Below are 15,582 nucleotides of genomic sequence, written 5' to 3' on the forward strand. Positions count from 1 at the left end.
GTTGTATATACTCACAATTCCTTCATGAGAAGATTTGGGACATTCGCTATACCAGTTCGGTGATGATAAAGTTTTGATGGGCTTCCTGGAATGTTGGTGCAGTGCCCTAATTTCCTTCCTAAGTTAAAGTCTATGTAGCTTAATGCTTATGAAGGCAGACAAACTCAGAACTTGTTCTTATTTTGCCTCTTAGGGGCTGTCTAAATGTTTGGAAAGCCCTGGGGTGGGTGCGTGGCAACACGGCGGCAATCATATGACACTGCTGCAATCGTGCATCCACCCCAGGGCTTACCCCAACTTTTTTCTCCGGAGCGAGGGGAGGACGCGCAAGATGATGTCAAGACAGCCCTGTGCCTCGCTCTGGAGTTGCAGCGGAACCATGGCTGGGCAGTGCCTGGTGGAAGGCAAACTGCGATTGGTCACCTTCCACCAGGAAGAGGGTAAGGGCAGCTCCAGTCCCTGGATGGCCTCCCAGAAACCCTGTGCTCCTTCCTTGGTGTCAGGAATACCCGATGCCACCCCAGGGGAGGGAAGGCCCAGGATTTCCGAGGGACACAGCACCAATCCAGCACCTTGAAGTCACCCCCTTAGTTAGGGAGCATAATGTTTAAACCATCTAATATGTGGCAAATTTAATGATGAGTATATACAGATGATTTCATTTTGTTTATTAACTTCTGTAGTTAACAACATCCATGACATCCTTCTCTCATGTGTAGTGGGTTATAGCTGTGATGCCATCACCCACCCACACACACACACACCTCATTATCTTGGTATTTGTTTAACTTATTTAATTGTGTACACTCTCATTGGAATGGTATTTACAGTAGCTGCAAAACATGTCCTTATGATTTGTGATGAAATTCTTTTTAGGCAAAACATTCAAAAGTTTGAATCGCAAACATTATTTTGGAAACGTTGTGAAATTATGACTGCTGTGCAAGTAAATAAAGGGCTTTTTTGGGGGGGGGGTTGTTCCAAAAGGTGTTTTCTCTTTTATGATGGCATCCATTTTATGACACAAGTATGAGCCACAAGTTGTAGTTTCATAAGATTACAATCCTAATGACCCTAGCAGAAAGGGATACTTCAGAGTGTGCCCAGAAATGTCAACTTCAGTGTCCAAGCAGGCAAGATGGAGGCCTGCTCGGATAGTGACAGAGCCTCCCACCTATTACTGGCTCCCTCTCCAATCATGGAAGGAAAACCAAGGTGCTTGCACTTTCTCTTCTCCTTACTTTAGCCTGCAAACTGGGGGAGGCAGTCAGAGGTTTTTTAATCATTCCTTCGGGCTACTCAAAAAAGCCCTCCATTTTTATTTGGTGAGCAATCAATGGGAATTCTCACCAAAAGTGATTGTTCTTGAGGCAGAGGCAAACAGGTGGGTGTTCTCCCATCTCTAATTCATACAACCTCTGAATTCATGGCAGATGCTTTCAATACATACACACACATGGCAGTGCCCTGCTTGTGGTGAAGAGGTGATATTATTTGTTTATTATGAGCAAAATGCAGCCATTTTACCAAGCCTTCTGAGGTGGTAGATGGTGAATGGCCAGCTTCTTGTAGCGAATGGGTCTCACAACCTGGTCATGGCTTTTTCTTCATTATAAGCTGAAGAGAAAAAAAACAGCCACCATGAGCCCAGCGTGCTTCCAGATGGTGGGGTCTTAGCATTAACAAAATGGAGGATGTAGTGCAATTATTTTGTCTTTCCTTACTTACTTAAAGTATTTTCCATGGTAAGACAAAATATGAATGAAGCGGTGGGAAAACATGGCTGGGCTAAGTTATCATCTGTACTCAGGCACAATTCTTTGAATGAGGAAAAAATGTCTTGTCAGGAAGCACGCTATAGGCCCACTCTGGCACTCACTGCTCCCTTAAGCTGATTTTACAGGGACAGTTTGGACTGATCTTACTTCACTTTGCATCACTTATGAAGGAAAATAAAGTTTGCATCTTGGTTCAGAATTTAAAAAGTGTTGCAGTCAGTTAACTCCATGGATAACTACTCTTAGCTATGTGGGAGAAGGATGGGATGTAAATATCATGAATAAAAAGAATGCTGTCCTATGCACACTTACCTTGAGTAAGTGACTTCAGTCTACACAGTGGGTCTTACTTCTGCATAGGATTGAGCTTCACAATAAATATTCTGACAGTTACTTTCTCTCTTAATCCCACAGATTGTCAAAGGTGCCTGCTGGCAGGTTTCAAACGCACTAGTGCGCTTTTCCTCTTGATGACTTCCATGAGGGCTAGTGACTTGAAAATAAATGTAGAAAAATGAACACACGTGTACGATTTACTGTTCAATTGCAACTCTTTATTTATGAAACCAGAAAGAACTGTCTAGCGTGGGAAAGCCAGGAATTTTCATTAAGTGTCTAATGGTTTTAAGGTGTGCTATTCTTCATATTCTCTTGAATGTTTCTACAACCCCCTTGCGTTAAGGGAAACGAGTAGTCTATTTATAATGAGCACAGATAGATAGTGAGTATCATCACACGGGGGAAATTGCATTTTCTTACCGTCGCTTCTCCGCCCGTGCTTTTGTTCCTCATTACTTCCTCTTTTGAAAGAGGAAGTAAACAACATGCACATGGCCCATTCAGTGGGCCGTTTTGTTCGCTGTGCTTTTCCTGCACACAGCAAGAGATAGCGGCAAGTTCCATCTCAAAAATAATTTGGATTTACTGGGGTCTTTTTTTGTTGCGTGAAGAAGGCTAGAAGGGGCAGGAGGCACACAGGATGTAGACGACAACATGAATAGGTCCCGTGAAAATCCGTGAGTGCCCAATAACAACAATGCAATAAAATGCTTGTCTGATGATGCCTTTTATCTAGTAGTATTTTTATGTATAGCACAATTATTGAATCAAATAGTGCCTTCGGGAGTCAATGGAATGGGCAAGTAGGTCTGAATGTTGGACTTTTTAAAACAGCTATAACTTTAATTGATGGTATAATGTGTTTTCTGTGTTCATGTATATTGCCTATTTTCAAAACAATTATGCTTTGGCATAATTTTGACTGATGCATTGTAATTGTAACAATGAGGTTTTGGGAAATTTCAGCATTCTGGAGATGGTGTCCCTTAGGGGTTTCAAAGACACAAAGGATAAGTTGGGTAGGTGATCTTTGGTGGGTGCCCTAAACTTCACAGATCACTTTAGTGTTGTTCTGAAACAATGGAAACAGTAAAGTGCCCTGTGCAATTTTTAAGACTGACAAATGTATGCCACAATAGGATGCAAAGTTGCCGCAGGACTCTCTTGTTGCTAAAATAGCAAAGCAGTATATTTTATTATGAGACCACATTGTCTTGGAGTTAGCGTTTTCGAAATTATCTAAAAGTTTCTAAAATGGCAGTGCACCCCGAGGGAGGGTAGATAGCCTTGGTGCTTTCGGGGCCCTCAAGCTTCCCCTGGGTGGGGCCTGGTTCAATGGTAGTAGTCCACCTCCCCAGGTGGTCCCACCCCTCTACTTTACTTTGGTGGAGTAAGATGGGAACAACAAAAACAAAAAGTACTGCTGCTGGCACCAGCAATTTTAATTCCCCCACAATGCCTCAGGGGACCAACATAGCATTGTTGAGGAATTAAAACGGCTGGCATCAGCCACAGACATCTGGGCTCCAATCCTGAGGGGTGCAAGGCCTGAGTGGCTATATCTAGCATTTCGGGCCAGCGACAGCATAGGTTGTTGTGGACCCCCCTGAGGGCTTGGGCTATCAGCAACTACTCAACAGGCCTGTTATAAAAATTATGGCTGGGTGAAGCCTCCTGTGCTGTTAATCATTGTAAACATTGTGGCTAGATGGGCTCTTCTGTTGAACAGTGGAGTTGTACATGCTCTCAAAAGAATGGAATAAATCTGTTCAGGCATGTGATTGGGAAAGTTGCTGCTTATTTAAAAAACAACAGGTTTGTGAGATTTCCAGAACCTCATTCTCTACAGCAAGCTTGAATGTACTATTTTGGGGAGGAGTATTGTATTACTTTTCTACACATACATTTCTAGGAAATGGGATGTTCTCTTCAATGAAACTGAAGAGAACATCCCATTTCCTAGAAGACGACACTTGGACTGTGTTCGCCAACATGAAGAACAATGGTTTATTCCTTACATAAACCTATGTGGAAAGGCCTTCTTGACTTTATTTTTATGTGAATAGCTGCTGCTTCAATGTGTGAAAGGGTAGTAAGAATTTAGGAATATCTTCTAGATAGCTAGGGAAATACAACTATCTGTACTATTGATAATGCATGGACAATATTAAGAGAAATCCCAACCGCAGCATTGTTAAATATTCTTGCCTTTAACACTAGTGAATTCAATTCTCATCATCCTTTGTCTGGAGTAAATGTGTGTATGCACACATTCAATAACAAGGAACACAAACATAAGGAAACATTTTAGATTTTCTTTAATGCGTCTTTCCCCACTTGCATTTGGAGGGTTTTTAATAGATTTTCAAGTAAATGATACTTTCAAAACCATTGACTCTGAATCTGTAAAAGGATTTTCAGCCCTTCCCCCAAAAATCTTCACACTCAAATCCCATATTCCATCTCAAATTCCATTGGAAGAAATTTCATTTTTTTTACCCAATAATAATTAAACAGTACACTGAATTTTGAGCCAGACCTAATAATTATACTCCGAATAATCACTCACAAATCTCTCTATCTGATCAGGTCAGCTTCCCTGTCGTGATATGGTCATATGTGAAATATTGAAACAGGGGCCGTCCATCTGAGTATCCTCCAGTTCAAAAAGAGTGTTCTGGCTATGGTGCAGTATAGAAATGTACTAAATAAATAGCTTCAGCCTCATTGGTAAATCCTCACTGGGAGAGCCCCATGGTCTCTCAAATGCTCTCCCTCTCTCTGTGTAGCTGGTGCCCTCGTGTAGCTAATCCAGTCATTTCCTGCTCAATGGATTTTTTGGACAGGCCCTTAGGGTGACCCTATGAAAAGGAGGACAGGGCTCCTGTATCTTTACCAGTTGCATAGAAAAGGGAATTTCAGCAGGTGTCATTTGTATATATGGGGAAACTGGTGAAATTCCCTCTTCATCACAACAGTTAAAGCTGCAGGAACTATACTAGAGTGACCAGATTTAAAAGAGGGCAGGGCACCTGCACCTTTAACTCTTCTGATGAAGAGAAAATTTCACCAGGTTCTCCATATATACAAATGACACCTGTGGAAATTCCCTTTTCAATACAACCGTTAAAGATACAGGAGCCCTGTCCTCCTTTTCATATGGTCACCCTACCTTGGCATTATGTTTTGATGCATGAAGTTGGGGTTCTAATCTGCATTACGACTGTCTGCAAAATTGAACATGTGTTAGTTCTGGGTGAATAGCCACTGAGTAGAAGGGTATATAATGTTATGTATATCTGCCACCCCAGCTACTCCTCTCAGCCAACTAATGGGAAAGGCAATGAGAGTAACTAGCCTGCCATTCCTATTCATAAAAGCAAGTTAGATATTCTCTCTTTCTAAAGCAGTAAGTGTGCGATTTAGGGGAGTAAAATTGCTATCATGCATTTATGAATGGAAATGGAGGCTAGGTACTCTCTGTGCCTTTCCTGTTCATAAATGTGCAATAGTGATTTTACTCCCCTTTGAAATTGTGCACTTACTGCTTTAGAAAGCTTCCAAATCACGTGAGGTACTGGTTCCCCTCTATTCGGCCCTGGTTAAGCCTCATCTAGAGTATTGTGTCCAGTTCTGGGCTCCACAATTCAAGAAGGATGCAGACAAGCTGGAGCGTGTTCAGAGGAGGGCAACCAGGATGATCAGGGGTCTGGAAACAAAGCCCTGTGAAGAGAGACTGAAAGAACTGGGCATGTTTAGCTTGGAGAAGAGAAGATGGAGGGGAGACATGAGAGCACTCTTCAAATACTTCAAAGGTTGTCACACAGAGGAGGGCCAGGATCTCTTCTCAATTCTCCCAGAGTGCAGGACACGGAATAATGGGCTCAAGTTAAAGGAAGCCAGATTCCAGCTGGACATCAGGAAAAACTTCCTGACTGTTAGAGCAGTACGACAATGGAACCAGTTACCTAGGGAGGTTGTGGGCTCTCCCACACTAGAGGCCTTCAAGAGGCAGCTGGACAACCATCTGTCAGGGATGCTTTAGGGTGGATTCCTGCATTGAGCAGGGGGTTGGACTCAATGGCCTTGTAGGCCCCTTCCAACTCTGCTATTCTATGATTCTATGAAAGAGAGAATAGCTAGTATTTTATGAATGGGAAAGGAAACTAGTTACTCTTTCTCTGGCAGCAGTAGTCCTATGGGGGAAAAGAGTGAATCGAGGGAGCCCCCCCCTTAACCACGTCACTGCCAGTTCACAGAGGCACACCCAGGATGTAATGCAGAATTATGGGGCATATTGCAGGGGAACCGCCTGGGAGCACTTTTAAGTGAAAAAGACGGAGTTAAAGGACTTTCAGAAAATGTGGCTTTTAAAAAGTGGCTGGTTTGCTGCGGATTGGCAATGTCTTGTGTCATAAAGGACCTCAAACTGCTCTTCCTTCACACCAAATTTCTCATATATAATCCCTCAGGATACTGGAAAAATGAATACTGAATCTCTTTCTCCTTTGTATAATAACTAAATAGAGCCTATGATTGAAACAATCACAGTGCTTGAGATGCTTCCTGTGTGAGAGCTTGCATACCTTTAAGTTTTCCACTCATAGCATTGGCTCTATCATGACCCTGGATAATACATTGCTGTATATTAATCCCACACCATGACAATGTCTTCATGTACTGAAATGAGACTTTTTAGGAAGTGACTCTGCAGGCTGATAACCAAGAAATCCGGATACTATGCCAGTTGGTTGGTTCCGTTAACCATTATAGAGAAAACATTAGTCTCTCACACACCCTGGCCTATTAATTCAAGTTCATATTCTGATGTTATGGGAATGGTTTGTCTTTGGACTGACAAATGGTATTAATTTTGCTCTCTGGTTAGGTAAATAAGTTCCTTATTTATCTGGAGCTACATTTTAGAGCAGCAAGTAAAATATGAATCAGGTGAGGCTGTGCAGGTCCTGGAACAGTGTCTAGACTCAGTAATGGGCTGGATGAGGGCCAATAAACTGAGACTGAATCCTGGCAAGACGAAAGCCCTGTGGGTGAGTGGTTCCCGAGTCCGGGAAACAGGCTCATGGCCTGTTCTGGATGGGGTTGCACTGCCTCTGAAAGAACAGGTTCATAGTTTGGGGGTACGCTTAGACGCATTTCTGTCATTGGAGGCTCAAGTAGCCGCCATGGCTCGGAGTGCCTTTTACCATCTTCGGTTGGTTCGCCAACTACGGCCTCTCCTGGATAGCTTGGCCACGATGGTATAGGCATTGGTAACCTCAAGGTTGGATCACTGCAATGCGCTCTATGTGGGGCTGCCCTTGAAGCTGCTCCGGAAGCTGGAGCTAGTGCAGAATGTTGCAGCTTGGCTGTTGTCTAGAGCTGCCCCTTTTCCAGCATGTAACTCCTCTGTTGAGGGAACTGCACTGGCTGCCCATTCGCTACCGGGCCAGGTTTAAGGTTCTTGTACTTGTGTACAAAGCCCTCAACAACCTGGGACCAGGATACCTGAGAGAGCGCCTTCTTCCTTCCCAACCTGCCCGGTCACTGAGGTCATCCAAGGGCCTGCTCCTGGTGGTTCCACATAGACCCATCCTCCGATTGGAATCCACCAGGGGAAGAGCCTTCAGTGTGGTGGGCCCCCTCCTATGGAACTCCCTGCCTCTGGAGGTCAGGCAGGCGCCAACCTTGTACTCCTTTCGGCGCCTCCTGAATACAACTTTATTCCAAGAAGCCTTTCCTTAATATGCAGCCTTTAATCTCTGTTTTTGCTTCTTTTAAATTTCGTTTTAACTGTTTTATTCTGTTTTTATTTTCATTTTATCTTGTACACCGCTCCGAAATTTTTCAATGGGGAGCGGTATATAAATATTCTAAATAAAAAAATAAAATATGCTCTTGGTGTGTTGTGAATTTCTCATAAAGGAGACTGAAGTCATTTGCGTGCTGCACCATTACAAGCTACAGAACTTTGACGTTCCGTCATGATCCTAAACACCTTTAAAGTGGAAGCCTAATTAAATCAGTGGCATTTGATTTCAAGTAAAATGCATTTAGAATCGGATGACTTCTTGGCTTCAAAAGATTTGGACTATTATAAAATGACTAAACATCTCAAAACTCAGATGTTTATATTTCTTTTTTATTTATTTATTTTAATTTTACCATCAACCAGATCTGCAGTATGTTAAGCTACGGTGCTTGGTGATAAGAAATTTTGGCCCTATTGATGAATCTGGGATTAAGGTTGCAATCCTGCACACACCTATCTCAGAATAAGCTCCATTGAATTTAGTGGAATTTGTTTCTAAGTAGAGGCTACACTCCTGTGGGCAGCTATGTGGAAGTAAGTCCCATTTCACATAGTAGAGCTTATTTCTGTGTACACATGGTTATGATCATGCTGCATGATGTCTGTTTGTTGAATTAACCATCAGGAAGTACATATTTCTAGAAAATGTGAACTCTATTCAGGTGGTGAAAAGTCTAAGCATAGAGGAGGACAGCCCTGCTCTTCAACCATCCAACTTCCCCAGTGTTGATTTTGAAGAATGGTCGTTACAGTGCTCCACTCATCAGTCTTGAGATGAGGCAGGGGCAGAACACCTCCCTCCGTCTCCTCCAAATTTAGACTTTTGCATGCCTGAATAGGGCTCCTCATTCTGGTCATAGACTGCAATAACTAGATCTGAATTTGAATAGGGCCATGTCGACCACCTGATTTGGATTAGTTTAGACAAAGAAGAAAACTTCTTCCCTCCAATCCACAATACAAAAAAGTAGGGTATGCATTTCTAAATAAATATAGGAAACAATTTTAATAACCCAATCATCTCCTCTCCCAAAAGCACCCCCAATAAAACTACAGTTGGACAAAATGGTGTGTTTACTATATTTTTCAAAAATAAACAGGATTTGAAACTGAAGCAGAATACATGTTGCTAAAGAATACACGCAGATGGTGAAGTTTTTCTTCAATTGTTTTAGAAAGAATTGCTTTCTATTCATTCAGAATTCATGCCACTAAATTTGAACTAATTCTAGTTGGTCTGCAAGCACGTGAGTTGCCAAGTCACAGTTCCTGAAACTGACTCACATCTCTTAAATGAAGCTGTCAATTGTTGCCCAGAATGTGGGTGCTCTTTAAGTGTACAAAATACGGAAAATCCCCAAAGAGCAAGCCAGGAAGCTGTCTTCTGAATAAACTCGCTCTAAGTGAATTCATTATTTACTTGGAAATTAATGGATTTGCCTAGGTGAGTTCAGACAAGTGTTATTTAATGCAAACTTTTGGTCTGTGTGTATGAGTTTTTGTGCATGCTCAATAAGAGCACATCTTAATCACCCACACATTTATTTTTAACGGTTTTTAATGCTTTATGTATGTGTGTTCTTCATTTTAGAATTTTAAATTTTGTATACTCTTTTCTATCTCAATTTTAGAATTTTTGTAAACCACCCAGGGAGTTCTAGCTATGGGGGCGGTATATAGATGTAATAATAAATAAAATAAATAAATAACAAGGGGCATCTTGGGAGCTGTAATTTGGAATTGCATAGTGTGGTATGATGTCATGTATCTCCATGTTATGTGTCCCCCTCCTTGTAAATTGTTGTTTTCACGTGGCTGCCTGTGTGTTTTTATGTGATACTTATTCGCTGTCACTAATTGCCGTTATGAAAATGGACCCCATGGAATCCTCATGGAACCAAAGCTGTGCCAGTAATGAGGGAAGCAGCTAAGGAGATTGCTGCATTGCTGCAAGTAATTGTGAAGTTGTAAAAATGTGATTAGAAAAGCAGCAGCAGCAACAAAATTATGAACAAACTAATTTCAGCATTTGGCTTGATTGCAAGTTGTGCAGGTCTGCCTTGGTCTGTCAGAAGAGAGACAACTGCTAGCAATTTTAGATATAACTGACTAGGAATTGTAAGATGAATGAATAGAGTCCCCTCTGAGACTAGAAAACTGCAGTATATTGACCACTTTTAGCTGTTTTTAGCCTTTATGAGTAAGGAGTTGATAATGGTTTATTTCCTTGAGCTGCTAAACAGGTCAACAAAGGAGATGGCTTTTTTCAATGGTAGACTGTTAAATGATGTACCAGTGACACTACAGAGTTCATTATATGCTTACCTCTGTCTCATGACCATCTATTGGGTCTTGCGTACTTGGAAATACATTTCTGTGTTTTAGGACACAGCCTGCAACCCCAACAACCTGAAATTGAGAGAGCTAGCTGGCCACTTTGTGTGGTGTTTAATCCCAAAGTCGTAGAATCATGGAGTTGGAAGGGACCTGTAAGGTCATTGAGTCCAACCCCCTGCTCAATGCAGGAATCCACCTTAAAGCACAGATGGCTATCCAGCTGCATATTGAATGCCTCTAGTGTGGGAGAGCCCACAACCTCCCTAGGTAATTGGTTCTATTGTTGTACTGCTCTAACAGGAAGTTTTTCCTGATGTCCAGCCAGAATCTGGTTTCCTGTAACTTGAGCCCATTATTCCATGTCCTGCACTCTGGAATGATCGAGAAAAGATCCTGGCCCTCCTCTGTGTGACAACAATTCACATCCTTGAAGAGTGCTCTCATGTCTCCTCTCAGTCTTCTCTTCTCAAGGCTAAACATGCCTAGTTCCTTCAGACTGTCCTTATAGGGCTTTGTTTCCATCCTCATTGCCCTGCTCTGAAGTCCCTCCATCTTGTCTGCATCCTTTTTGAAGTGTTGTGCCCAGAACTGGACACAGTACTCAAGATGACACCTAACCAGTGCCAAATAGAGAGGAACCAATGCCTCGTGTACAAGTATCCAATTTATTTACAATAACTTATAAACTCCTTTCTTTTTAACATTGACAAAAAAGCAAGAGTTAGCCTTTCAGGCTGCAATCCTATGCGTACATTGAGGAGCAAGGCCTATTGAACCCAAGAGGATTTACATCTGAGTAGACATGTGTAGGATTGCACTGTAAGTTAGCCTCCGTGTGCTTTTTTCATCAAGCTGCATTCAGTTTTCATTGGGTGGAGATCTGGCAAGCAAAGTAGAACAAGAAAAATATTCTAGTTTTTAAGAAATTCCAAATCTAGCCTTACCAAGTCATCACCTCTCACATATGCACATTCGCAACCATACCCTGACTTTTCAGACCCACGTGATGTCTACCCAGCAGGCTGTAACTGGCTAGGTTTTGTAGCTTGATACTTGGCATCCACATTTATCATGATTCATGGCTGCCAAAAAGCGTGTAACCTGACTGACAGGTCTATCTATTCCTTATGAAATATCTGTGCCAATCAAAAGATCTCTGCCTGCTAAATGTGCAGGAAATGATTTTATAGATGTATCCTCCAATACAAATCCCATTTTCTTCTCAGGGTGAAATTTAAAGATACTTCAACATACATTTTCTCCCCATGTGTGAAATTAATAGCTGAAGTTGGCAATGACTACATTTTATTGTAAAGAAATTGGACCTGAGTGAGCTACTGTTAAGTTTCCCCTTTTGTTCCAGTGGTCACAATTAACAGCTAGTTTGGGGCCACTACATTAAAAAAATACATTTCATTATTCTTTACGATAGAGTAGATAGACAGAAATCAAATTTCCCCTTTTAATATATTAATTTCTTAGTTATTGGAAAAGTTTTATTTCTGTATTTTATTGAAGTACCTGGCTGTCTCACCACATGATGGGGCTATAGTATCATGTTTTGTCTGATCTGAGATAAGAATACAGTTAACCTCTGAAATGAGTGGAGGCCTGTTTGCCCCAATGGTAAGATGTACATAGACCAATGCAGCACCAGTATCAAGAACCCTGACCAATATAGCAGTGGTCTCCGGCTTGTCTTGTTAAGAGAGGATACTTGCTGATATCATACTGTTGTCCTTCAACAACAACTTGCTGTTCTAGTGCGTTAATCCAATCAAACGCATGAGGCTGGAGAATGCTCTTAATTGATTTAATTTATAACACTGCAGTATAGGGGTGCTCTCTTTTGATATGCAAGTTGGAGGCACTTCGAACAAAGGAATCTTACAGTATATATATGCTCTGATTATACAGGGTGTGTGACTTTCTTTCAAACCCCTTGATATTAGGGCTGTGCTCTGCTCTGTATTGGGTCGTAGAAGCGGGAGCGGAGTGGCCCGATTAGCCTTCGCCAAAGGTGGATCCGAATCAGGTCGGGGGAGCTGTGGATTGAGGCGAAGAGATTGAGGCCCCCATTTTGTCCCCCCTTCCCCACTTACCTGCCTCCACTGCAGAGGTAAGTAAGTAGGGCGGGGGGGGGGAAATCTTGATCCACCCCTCTGGATCTCACTCCGCGGAGCGGAGCGGGGGAGGGTCGGATTGACCCGAAGCGGTTTGGGCCTGATCCAGAAGTTCTGGATCGGGCCACGAAGCAGTTCGGGGGGGGGGGGGTCCGTGCACAGCCCTACTTGATATATTCAAAATCAATGCTAGCAATACTGTTTTAATGACTGTTTCTAATCACTTTATTTTGCACTTTGTTTCTTTTAAAATGTACTTAATGTGTTTTTATTCTATTTTATTTTGTCCACCGCTCCAAAATTCTGAATGGGGGAAAGTATATAAATATTGTAAGTAAATAAACCAATAATTATCAGCTCATTTTGGCAACACATTTAATTATGCCATCTGTAAGTGTTCCTTCATTTCCCCCCATGTAATCTTGGGACACTTTCTAAGTATATAAAAATTAAAAAGGGAGCAGATGTTAGGATTATTTAGGAAATATTCATGAATGGATAAAATGTTTTTATTGATAAACAAAGAACATACTGTGTTTCAGTTACAAACCTTCCGTCCATTCTGACAATTTGTTTTTATTTCTAGATAATGCTTCCACTTTCAATAATTCATCTCCAATTCTACCTCTCTCTTACATTTCCAGCCCTGGAGACTTTTTCTTCACATCATACAGAATGGGTTATGCTGGGCGAAATTATACTGTGTTTTATCTTTATTAAATACTAGCTGATATGCCTGGTGTTGCTTGGGTCTGCGAATAATGTTTATAACATTTATTTGATAAATAATAAATTTCTCTTGTTCGGGCTGCCTAAAATATATGTCTGTGAGGTAATCATCTTAAAGTAGCAGCCCGGTGCTAGGCCTGTGTGATAACCTTTAAACAAGTTAAATTCATTTCTTTTTTCCTCTCTTGTCCTCATGACAACCCTGCAAGGTAGGCTGCTCCTGGGCCTGTGAGGTAACTTTAAAACAAATTAAATTAGTTTCTTTTCTCTCTCCTGGCGCTCTCCCTTCAGGCCCAGGATGGCAAGCCACTTCCAGATGATTGGCTGCCAAAGCCTGATAACTCTTCCCTCCCACCCAAGGCATGCTGGGAGTTGTAGGCATAAGCCAAGGTCCCTGAATAATGTGTTAATCTTTGAATTAATCTCAGGTGTAGTGGAAAACAAACTGGAGAACAGGCCATCTTAGTTGTGGCACCCTGCTTATAGATTTATTATTATTATTATTATTATTATTATTATTATTATTATTATTATTATTATATTTATTTATATAGCACCATCAGTGTACATGGTGCTGTACAGAGTAAAACAGGAAAATAGCAAAACCCTGCCGCATAGGCTTACATCCCAGGCAGGCTTGCCTAGTGACTGCATTTATGGCTTTTAAGTGCCAAGTGATTTTTTTTTTTTAACAAAAATTTTATTTTCCAAGGCCTTTTAACTAGCCTTGTGTGTGTGGCGCAGAGTGGTAAGCAGCAGTTACTGCAGCCGAAACTCTCCCCATGGCCTGAGTTCGATCCCACCAGAAGCTGGTTCTCAGGCAGCCCGCTCAGGTCGACTCAGCCTTCCATCCTTCCGAGGTCGGTGAAAGGAGTACCCAGCTAGCTGGGGGAAAGGTAACCGCGACTGGGGAAGGCAATGGCAAACCACCCCGCTACAAAGTCTGCCAAGAAAATGTCAGCAAAAGCAGGCTTCCCTCTAGGAGTCAGCAATGACTCAAGTGCTCGCACGAGAGGTTCCTTTCCTTTCGTTTTCCTTTTAACTAGATGAGATTTTTTATGCTGCATTTTTTCTGTTATAACTAAGTCACAACATTCCAAGACAGATGCAAGAATTACTCAATAAAGTTTATGATTTTTATGTAAAAGCCTGACTTTACTATTGAAACAGAAGAGTGAATGGAGGAATGACTGACAGCTGAGGCTAGAATGGAATGGTGGGCGGAGTTAGTGGCAGTTGGGGAAAGTCAGTTAGTGGGGGCTATGTTAGGACTGAGAGATTACTGGGGGGGCGGAGCTGGCCGCCTGAGCAATGGCGGGTTTCTTCTGAGGCTCTAAGCGGCGTTTGCCGGAAAAAGCAATTATCTCTCTTCTAATGGGCATAAATCTTTGAGCAAACGACAGAAAATGATTATAAAAGTCACAGGAGCTGGAAAAGCAGAGAGATTTGAAGAAGGGAGGTGAGATGATTGATATTTAATACAATGTCTGTGTAAACGGCAACACTATCGAAACCGAAAGTAACACTGACGCAGTTTAAAAAGAAGGAATTTATGCTTGCTGGACATTGATTTGTGTTATAACCTTTCATTCTTATCTCACATGGGAAAGATTGAAATGCTGGCTTTGTAAGGTGGAAGTTGTTGATTGGATTTATTGGCGTGGTGAGAAGGGGGGAGAGAAGGTGGAAGAAGCTGCATTCGGCATTCGGTGAGGGAGATGTGGGAAGCTGAGAGGCTGCGAATGATTAAACTGATCCCCTCTAGTGAATGCTGTTGTGAACTGGATATTTCCCCCCCCCCTCATGAAGAAGGAAAAAGTGTTTGATATATAACAGAGAAGCCAGCATAAGTTGCTAAGGAAGTGAGTTACACTCTAAGATTTATGCCCTACCCAGAAGAGTCCCATGCCTAACGTTAAAAGAAAGATCAAAAGTTGGGCAAAGCTCAATATACAAAAAAAGAAAAAGAAAAAAAGAAAAAAAAGAAGAAAAAAAAAATAAGAAACCTTCAAATCATAAAAAAAGGAACTTTCAAATCATAATTTGGCATACCTCTCCCTCCTGGAAAGGACAGCCCCTGGAGTTGAGCAAGAGGAGGAAGATAAAGACCCAGTCCCTTTGGATACAATAACAAATAAAGAAAAAAATACGACTGAAGGAGGAGAAAGTGGTAGTAACCCTCCCTCGTTGATGGAGATCAGGCCCATTATAGCTGAAAATAACATTGTTATATTTTTAAAAAATGGATCAGCATATGAGTGAATTTAGACATCAATTGTGTATTTAGCGGATAAAAAGGCGGAAAATTCGGATAAGATCAAAAAGATAGAGGCTAAAGCGGATTTGGACCAGAAGAAATAAGAGGCTTTTGAGAAATCAACTAATATACAATTTAAAGAATGGGTACTGTGATTGATTGCCTTGGAAGATTAATCTAGTAGATCTACTTTTTGAATAAAGCAGC

The sequence above is a fragment of the Elgaria multicarinata genome, chromosome 1 (assembly GCF_023053635.1).
Source record: "Elgaria multicarinata webbii isolate HBS135686 ecotype San Diego chromosome 1, rElgMul1.1.pri, whole genome shotgun sequence".
Classification (NCBI taxonomy): Eukaryota; Metazoa; Chordata; class Lepidosauria; order Squamata; family Anguidae; genus Elgaria; species Elgaria multicarinata.